We start from the raw sequence: 9867 nt of genomic DNA, 5'->3' as shown, positions 1-9867 counted from the left end.
TGTTGTTTAATCTCTGTTTTTCACACCAGCTTCTCATCGCTCTTTCTGTGTTTCCTGCCTGGTCTGTTCCTCTGACCTTTATTCCTGACACTTTATTGAGAATGGCGCTCACTGTGCCTCTCACTCACACCGTCACTCCACCCCTTCACCCACTTCCAAACCTCTCTGTTGAACAGCACCTCACATCTGCTCCTCTGCTGCATTAATATACCAGGAAAACATTTTCAAACAGACATTTCCAGACAGTGAACGTCCCAGTAAGACAAGGTAAAGATCAGATTCATTCACTTTAAACACAGAGAGAGCAGCTCTCCCTGTTCAGGCTAAGGAGCAGATGTCGTTTCACTCCCATTCGTCTTCGAGACATTTGCCAGAATTTTAAGGGACCGTTGGAGACGGGAATGGAGGCTGGGGAGGGGGAGGGGGGTGTATAAAATAGGGATGGAAGACGTCGGAACGGATTTTTCTGTCGGCGGCTGACATGCAGGGCAGACTTCGCACATCCAGTCGGCAAGAAGGCATTTAAAGTATTTATGAGTTCAATTGTCAGCAATTTTATTCACTGGGTCCAATTGAACTAATAGCACACGGGAACCACGGGGCTTCAGAGCCTCGCCTGGTTAAAGGAGGTGACTGGGAGGTGGGAGCTGAGTGTTGTCTTCACTGGGAAGCTATCGGGTGAGGCAGCATAACTTGGCAGCAAGGGTGGAGGGGGAAAGGGCATCGGGAAACACTGTCAGGAGTGGGGTCTCATGTGCCAGCTCTGCAGGGCGAGCAACACCAGGGTGCCATTGGGGCAGTGCCACCTCATTGAGGGTGACAAGTGAGGTAACTGTGACTGGGTGTTGTTTACTGTGAAGGCCTTGCACTCAGGGAGGGGCAACCTCTCATGGGCCTCATTCACCCTGGATTCGAGGCTCCCATTGAAGAGGAGGAGGAGTAGAGAGGGAGGCCCAGGCACCAGCAGGGACACCACAGCAGCTTGGGGGCCCACAGGAGGGCCAGTCTCGAACAGGAGGTTGGAGAAGGAGGCAGAGGAACACGTCAGCCGAGGTTCAACTACCTGCAGATGTCCGAGTGACAGTGTCTCCACAGACGGCACCTCTCCACGGAAGTCGTCACTGATCTCTCTGCCATGATGCAGCTGTGCCCCATGGGACTTGGTGGGCATCTGATGCCAGTGTCACTGAAAGTCACCGTGCCACTGAACTTCTACTCCAGCAGATCATTGTGGGGATCCACTGGAGATATGTGTGGAATCTCACAGTCTGTGGTGAATCAGTGCATCAAGGAGGTCATCAATGTCCTGTTCAGGAGGGCCGGTGACTATGTGCACATCGATCCAAACAGTCAAGCTGAGAGGACTACAGGATTCAGGGCCATCACTGGATTTCCCCAGGTGTAGGGTGTCATTGACTGCACCCAAGTGACCATCAAGGCTCCTGCAGACCAGCCAGCAGCCTTCAACAGGAAGGGCTTCCACTTGCTCAGTGTGTAACATCACAAATGGATCCTACAGGTGTGTGCACAAATCCCGGGAAGTAGCCACAATGCCTGCATACCAAGGCACTCCCAGGTGCCAGAACCTTTCCGCGGCCCCATCCGCTTTCAGAGATGGATACTTGGAGACAAGGGCTACCCACTGAGGACATGAGTACTGACGTCTGTGAGGAACTCACGCATGGATGCAGAGGAGAGCTACAACACCTACTGCGGGTCAACCCGAGCGACCATCAAGGAGGCCATTGGTCTCCTGAAGATGAGATTCAGGTGCCTAGATCGATCCAGTGGAGCCCTTCAGTATGTCCCGGCGAGAGTCTCGCATATCTTGGTGGTTTGCTGTGCACAGCACAATCTGGCATGACAGAGGGGTGAGGTGTTGACTCGTGAGGATATCGTGGAGTGTGATGTCTCCTCTGATGATGAGGATGTGGAGGAGGATGCTGTCCAAGCAGTGCCAGATGAAGAACCTCGGGAACAGCAAGAAATGGGCCATGAGACACACAAGGGAGACATGAGACACCCTTATACATTCAAGTTTCCTTTGAGCCTTACCACCTTCTGGAACCACAGCAAAAAAGTCTTAGCTTTAAGCAGCCCTGTTGTCGCCTCCTTCCTTCTGCACTGCAGCGTCCAGGTACACATCGCACAGTGACAAGGCCGAAGCTTTGTGAACTCAGGGCTTGGTCCCTCACTTCCAGCCCCTTGGGAGGAAGGGTTTAAATGAAGTCCCAAAGGGCATCAACAATAAGAAGGAGACATAGTGAGAGAACATCATTTCTTTCTTCCGTGTGACACCAAACGCAACCCTATCCATCTGGAATGCACATTCACCGTGAACCCAAAGTGAATCTTGGTGCTCTTCTGAAATCTTTTCCGCATGCTCCGACATGGTGCTCCCCCTGCTCTGTCAGCTGAGATGGAGACTGGCTGCTGACCTTGCTGCCCCATGGCTTGGGATGACATTGGTGGCCGTCCTCTTGCTGCCTGAGGCCTGGAGGGCCCCGGCACACTGAGGACCACCTTCACAGGTACGGGGACCCCCTCTGTCATCGAGGGTGATGGAGGCAGGCACTGGCATCACTTGTGTCACTGGCAGAGGGGCTTTGGAGCTACTGTCCACACCAGGAGCACCCTGAGAGGAGACCCCAGATGTAGCAGCCAGCTGCTCCTCCCCCTTATAAGACACACTTGTACCTCCCTGCTGACCTGAGAGGGACGTGGACCTGGTGAAGAGTTCAGGTGCCTCGTCCCCCCTCTCACCTTGTCACCGCTGGATAGATCTCATGGACAAAGCGATGGAGTGCAAGTCTGCGCACATCTCCGGCGGCCACTGATTGGTCGGCTGGATCTGGCTCTCCATCAGAGTCACCAATCTCTCAAGAAAGGAAGCCAGACACACCCCCATCGGAGACAGTACAGCATGCAAGGCCTGGATGGACTCCTCCATCATACGAGCTTGGGTACACATAACCTCCGGCAACTCTGCCAGATGTTGCCTGACCTCTTGCTGCAGCTGCAGCATTTCCCGTGTTGCTGGTGACACCAGAGGCACGTCATCAGCCTAGGACTCAGCATGGGCCTGGCCTCCCACAGACTTCCAACTGCCAGTGGCCTCGGCTGTCACTGCCTCCGTCAGCTGCCCGGGCCTGTCTGTGACGTGCTCACCAGCTTGTGTGCCCAAATCTAACAGCGAGTGGATACCCACCGAGTGAGGGTTTCTGTGCTGGTGGAGAATGCAGGGGAATGATGTGACGGTGCACCCTCAGAGGCTCCCTCCTCCTCCTCAGAGGTGTCTGGCTGTCCCCCAGTCTCTCCAGCTCTTCGCTCTTGTCGTTCATCCTAGCCTGCATGTGCAAACAGGGACATTGAAGGGTTAGCGTCTTCATATCGTGACATTCCAACCACCCCTAAAGTGCAGCTCCATTGATGCAGTGGTGAACAGATGAACACTGTGGCTCCTTTGCAGCGGATGCTCCCTTGTGCCCCAGGAGATGTTCACTCACTCTCTTTGGTAGGTGTCCCTGTCTCTCCATCAGCTATGGAGCAGCTGCTTTGCTGCCCGGCCTGTTCCATGGCCTCCTCCTCCATCGGGATGAGGACATGGAGATAAGGCATCCACTGCCAGTCTTGACACGCTCTTTCCGATTGTGGGCTGTCTTCTCCTGCAGCCACTATGATCAACAAAGTTAGTCTCCCAGCGAGGACAAACCCAATATCTCTGATGGTGATAGTCCAGCAGTCCATGATGTGGACACACATATTCCTCCTGCATGTGGCCCCTCTCGAGGGTCTGTGTGAGTTTATACAATGACTGACGTGCACCTCCCACCGAGATGCAGCCAAGCCTCAGGCAGCATGTCCTGCTGCCCTTCCCCAATGCACATGACTGGGTGGTCACTCCCTTTCCACCAAACACTCCCTCTCACTCTGCCATGCGCAATGTCCAAAGGGTCCAAAGTGTTTTGAGTTTGCGCCTGAGCAGCCCGGATCCGGTCATTGACCCACTTCGTGCACTGGATCCATGTCTTGGGGGTGACCCCACGGCTGCTGACTTCACCTACTATCTCAAAGCAGCTTTGCTTGGTCAGGCGGACAGGTCTCCACCTCCCATCCCGAGGGAAGAGGATCTTCCACCTATCTGTTGTCACCTGGAGGCGAACCTGCAGGAAGGCATCGCCAAACCATTGGACCATGGTCACTGCAGGCTCGCATTCAGCTCCTTACCTATCAGGCAGCAGAGACAGCAGAACGGGTCCTGGGGCATCAGTGACAGTAGAACGGGTCCTGGGGCATCAGTGCAGCAGAACGGGTCCTGGGGCATCAGTGACAGCAGAACGGGTCCTGGGCAGCAGATGCAGCAGAACAGGTCCTGGGGCAGCAGATGCAGCAGAACTGGTCCTGGGACAGCAGAGGTAGCAGAACGGGTCCTGGGGCAGCAGAACGGGTCCTGGAGCAGCAGAGGCAGCAGAACGGGTCCTGGGGCAGCAGAACGGGTCCTGGGGCATCAGAGGCAGCAGAACGGGTCTTGGGGCAGCAGAATGGGTCCTGGGTTAGCAGATGCAGCAGAACGGGTCCTGGAGCAGCAGGGGCAGCAGAATGGGTCCTGGGGCATCAGAGGCAGCAGAACGGGTCCTGGGGCATCAGAGGCAGCAGAACGGGTCTTGGGACAGCAGAACGGGTCCTGGAGCAGCAGAGGCAGCAGAACGGGTCTTGGGACATCAGAGGCAGCAGAACGGGTCTTGGGACAGCAGAACGGGTCCTGGGGCATCAGAGGCAGCAGAATGGGTCTTGGGAAAGCAGAACGGGTCCTGGGGCATCAGAGGCAGCAGAACGGGTCTTGGGGCAGCAGAACGGGTCCTGGGACAGCAGAACGGGACCTGGAGCGTCAGAGGCAGCAGAACGGGTTCTGGGACAGCAGAGGCAGCAGAACGGGTCCTGGGGCAGCAGAGGCAGCAGAACGGGTCCTGAGACAGCAGAGGGCTCTCAGGAAGACACTCCTTTAAACCAGGCAGCAGTGAATGCAGGTCTGGCAGCCCTTTAAATATGGTGCCAGCACCTGCCGTTGTGTCAGATGCCGGTGCCATCAGTGCCTCGTTCCCTGCCTCTGGTCCTTGTTTACATGGGCCCCACGCCTCCCCTTCATTAATTGGTCGGCTGCTCCGTGATCGGGGTCGGCCGGCCACATTTCACTCGTGTGGTGATGACACCCGCTTCCGGTGTCTCTGCCGAGAGCAGCACCATCAGTTTAAAATTCAGCCCATGGGGTCAAGAGTGGAAAATCTCCCCTCTGATTCTCTCTACTTAAACTGATGGAGACACCAACTTAAAACTGATGAAACCAGGGATTGTATCCTGGTTCTTCAATCTAGTGTTCTCCCAACTGAGCTATTCCATCCTCACTGTGAACTCATCTTCATTGGAGACAAATATAACTCCAGGCGGAATTTCCCCACCCGTTCATTCCTCACTTCAGAGGAATGGGACCCGACCAGATCGCGGAACTCAGATTATGTTAATGTTCTGCTCTTGATACCTTAATATTATCTTGCGTTTGAGCCACATTTAATCAGGTTCACGGACAAATTCTTCCATCATCCCTTCTCCCACATTCTCTCTCTCTCATTCATTCTTTATTCTTCACAATCCAGAAAGGGTTAGGAATCAGAGCTCACTCCCAAACCCTCTGCACACAGACCTCTGTCTGTTACCCTGTTTGATCCAAGAGACCAGTCAATAAATTACACTCTTTATAAACACAGAAAGCTGCCTCAGAGTGTTGGACAGAGATAAATACACTGAAGTCTTTTGAAAAAGGTTCATCTTACGGGTTGTTACTGAGCCCACAGAGCAGGGCGGGCCCAGGCTCCAGCCCCAGCTTGTGCTGTGTTAGCTGATGCCACCTGGTGTGAAACTGAGCCACACGGAGCAGGAAAGGGCCTGGTTGTATTCATGGCCTGTGTTGAGTTAACTGATCCCACTCAGTGTGGTAGGAGCCAGACAGAACAGAATGGGCCCAGGCTCCTTCCTCAGCCTGAGGGATGATAATTCTTCTCACACGTTGTTGTACAGAGCCCCACACAGAACAGGGAAATCTCAGGCTCCATCCCCGGCCTGTGGTATTTTACTTCATCGCACCTGGTATGGTACGGAGTCCCCAGAGCAGGAAAGGTCCAGGTTCCATGTCCAGCCTATGCTGAATTAGCTGATCTGACCTGGTTGGCACTGAACCGCAATCAGGGAAGGATGGGCCGAGGCTCCATGGCCTGTGGTGTGTTAGTTATTCTCATTTGGTGAGGTACTGAGCACCATATAGAGCAGGAAGGGCCTGTGCTCAGTGAGCTGATCTCACCTTGTGTCGTCCTGCGACCCACACACAGAGCAGGACGGGCCTAGGCCTAATCCTCGGCCTGTGTTCAATTAGCTGATCTCATCCAAAAGATTTTGATAAGGTTCCACACAAGAGGCTTCTCTATAAGATTAAAGTCCCTGGTATCAGTGGTAATATATTGATCTGGATTGGGAACTGACTGGCAGGACGTAGGCAGAAAGTAGTTACAGATGGATCTGGATCTGTTTGGAGACCAGTTACCAGTGGTGTCCCACAGGAATCGGTGTTGGGTCTGTTGCTCTTTACTATTTTTATTAATGATCTGGATGTAGGTGGAGGGGGCACCATCTGTAGATTTACAGATGATTTGAAGATCTGTGCGAGTGTTCCGACTGTAAACGATAGTCAACTGTTTCAGGCTGATCTTAATGTGTTGGGAGATTGGGTTCATGACTGGTAAATGATGTTTAATTTGGGTAAGTGCAGTGTTATTCATGTGGACAGGGTGAATGCTCAACATTCATACACCCTTCAGGGAAAAACATTAAAGTAGGTGGAAAAAAGAAAATAATTTTGAGCAGAGATCTGGATGTTCTAGTGCACAGATCTCTAAAGGTACAGCAGCAATGTTGTGAAGTGACAGTTGGAGCAAATAGAGGGTTGTGCTGCATTCAGAGGACAATTGAGCATAAAATGAGGCATATTCTTTCATGGGATGTGAGTGACACTGGCAAGGCCAGAATTTGTTACCCATCCCTAATTGTCCTTGACAAGGTGGCGGTGAGCTCCCTTCTTGAATTGCTGCACTCCAAATGGTGTAGGTACACCCACAGTGCTGTTAGGAAGGGAGATCCAGGATTTTGACCCAACATCAGTGAATGAACAGCGATATATTTGCAGATCAGATGGTGTGTGACTTGGAGGGGAGCTTGCACATGGTGGTGTTTCCATGCATCTGCAGCCCTTGTCCTTCAAGGTGGTGGAGGTCTTAGGTTTGGAAGGTGCTGTCTGCGGAGCCTTGGTGAGTTACAGCAGTGCATCTGGTAGATGGTACACACTACTGCCACTGTACGTCAGTGGTGAAGGGAGTGAATGTTTAAGGTGGTGAATGGGGTTACAATCAAGGTGGCTGCTTTGTCCTGAACAGTGTCGAGTTCCTCGAGTATTGTTGGTGCTGCACTCATCCTGGTTTGTGCCTTGTAGATGGTTGACAAGTTTTGGAGAGTCAAAAATCACAAAATTATTACAGTGGAGAAGGAGGCCATTGGGCCCATTGTGTCTGCATAGAATCATAGAACATAGAAAGTTTACAGCACAGGCAGGCCAAAAAAGGAGCCACCCAGCTGAATCCCATTGTCCAGCATTTGGACCGTAGCCCTGCAGGTTCAGGTACTTGAGGTGCACATCCAGACTCATTTTAAATGAGCTGAGGGTTTCTGCCTCAGCTACCCTTCCAGGCAGTGACTTCCAGACTCCCACAGCCTTCTGGGTGAATAACCCTTTCCTCATCTCCCCTCTAATTGTTCAACACATCACTTTAAATCTATGCCCCCTAGTCACTGACCTCCCTACTAAGGTAAATAGACCCTTCCCATCCATTCTATCCAGACCCCTCATAATTTTGTACATTTCAATCAAATCTCCCCTCAGCCTCTTCTATTCCAAGGAGAACAACCCCAGTCTATCCAATCTTTCCTCATAGCTGCATTTTTCCAGTCCTGGCAACATCCTCGTAAATCTCCTCTGTAACCTCTCTCGTGCAATTACATCCTTTCTGTAATGAGGTGACCAGAACTGCACACAGAACTGAAGTTGTGGCCTAACTAATGATTGATACAGTACCAGCATAACCTCCCTGCTCTTATATTCTATACATCGGCTAATAAAGGAAAGGATTCCATAAGCCTTCTTAACCAACTTATCAACCTATCCTGCTACTTTCAGGGATTTGTGGACATTCACTTCAAGGTCCCTCACTTCCTCTACACCTCTCAGTATTCTCCCATTAATTGTGTATTCCTTTGCTGTGTTTGACCTCACCAAAGGCATCACCTCACATTTTTCCAAGTTGAATTCCATTTGCCACTTTTCTGCACACCTGACCAGTCCATTTTTCCAGCTCTCCTAATGAGCATTTCACCTAGTGCCTTGAGCTGAGTTACTCATCACAGAATTCCCACTATCTGATTTACCCTTGCAACCAGTGTATTTACATGAATATTCCAGTTCAGCTTCTGTCAATGGGAACCCCCAGGATGTTGATGGTGGGGGGATTCAGCGATGGTAATGCTGTTGAACGTCAAAGGGAAATGGTTACATGCTCTCTTGTTGGAGATGGTCATTGCCTGGCACTTATGTGGTGTGACTGTTACTTGCCACTTAGCAGCCCAAGTCTGAATGTTGTCCAGGTCTTGCTGCTTCTGGACACGGACTCCTTCAGTATCTGAGATGTCCCGAATTTGTCCTTTTATGAAACATTGGTCAGGACTCACTTGGAATATTGCATCCAGTCTTGGTCTCCTCACATGATGGGTGATATTGAGGCTTTGGAAAGGGTACAGGGGAGAGACATTCGACTAATTCCCAGTATAAGACATCTTGGTTATCAAGTTAGACTAAAAGAGTTGGGACCCTACACTTTCGAGAAACCTAGACTGAGGGGTGATCCGATTGAGGTTCATAAATAATGAAGGGTCCAATTTAGCATGGGAGAGGTTTCATAACTTTATATTGTAAAAGGCCAAATGGCACCCGGATCACATTAAATTTCATTTTCAGTGGTGGGTTAATGTACCAGGATGGCCGTGTGGTTAAGGCATTGGACTTAAGATCCGATAGACATGTGTCTGCGTGGGTTCAAACCCCACTCCTGCTATCTGTGCTTACAAAATGTTACTTATTCTTTCCCTGACTTTTGCCTTGCACCATCATCTCTTCTGTCATTTAATCACTCTTGCCTTCCAACTGATCACAGCTTCCTCTTATTTGATCTGCCTCAGCACCGTTCCTTGGCTCTGCACTTGCTTATAAACTGGTAAATCTTTAACTTAATCTCCTCTGTACCCTGACAATGACCTTCTCATCCTTCCTGGATTGTGGTTCCTCACAGGATCCGCTGCCTCTCCGACTCCCCTCCAGGTAACTGAAGGCCCTGAGCCTTGGTCTCGCTTTATACGCTAGCTGGTAGTTGATTCCTTGCAGGTCTACCACCGCTCAGGAGAAGCTCAAGACCCAGATCAAGCAAAGTATCAAGAGGAATGTGAACAATGGCTCCCTGGTGCAGAGCAAGGGACAGGGAGCCTCCGCCTCCTTCAAAATCAGCAAGAAGGAAAACCCAGGAAAAAGTGGGAAAGAAGGTGAAGAAAGCAGCAGACAAGAAATCTTTAGTGAAGAAACCAGCAGACAAGAAATCTTTAGTGAAGAAATCAGCAGACAAGAAAGTGACAACAAAGAAAGTAACAGCCAAGAAAACGAGCAGCAAGGCGGCGGCAATGCCAAATAAGGCGGTGAAGAAAGCAACGCTTCAGAAAACGTCT

The 9867-nt window shown here is 51.2% G+C and overlaps 1 non-coding gene across 1 annotated transcript; it reads left to right on the top strand.

Annotated features, from left to right (window-relative positions):
- The first annotated feature begins 9123 nt into the window (after positions 1 to 9123).
- On the top strand, positions 9124 to 9206 carry trnal-uaa (transfer RNA leucine (anticodon UAA)). The gene has a single exon. It is a non-coding gene; the product is annotated as a tRNA-Leu (tRNA).
- The last annotated feature ends 661 nt before the right edge of the window (positions 9207 to 9867 follow it).

Source organism: Heterodontus francisci, unplaced genomic scaffold (genome assembly GCF_036365525.1).
Source record: "Heterodontus francisci isolate sHetFra1 unplaced genomic scaffold, sHetFra1.hap1 HAP1_SCAFFOLD_43, whole genome shotgun sequence".
Classification (NCBI taxonomy): domain Eukaryota; kingdom Metazoa; phylum Chordata; class Chondrichthyes; order Heterodontiformes; family Heterodontidae; genus Heterodontus; species Heterodontus francisci.
This window is presented reverse-complemented; position numbering and strand designations above follow the sequence as displayed.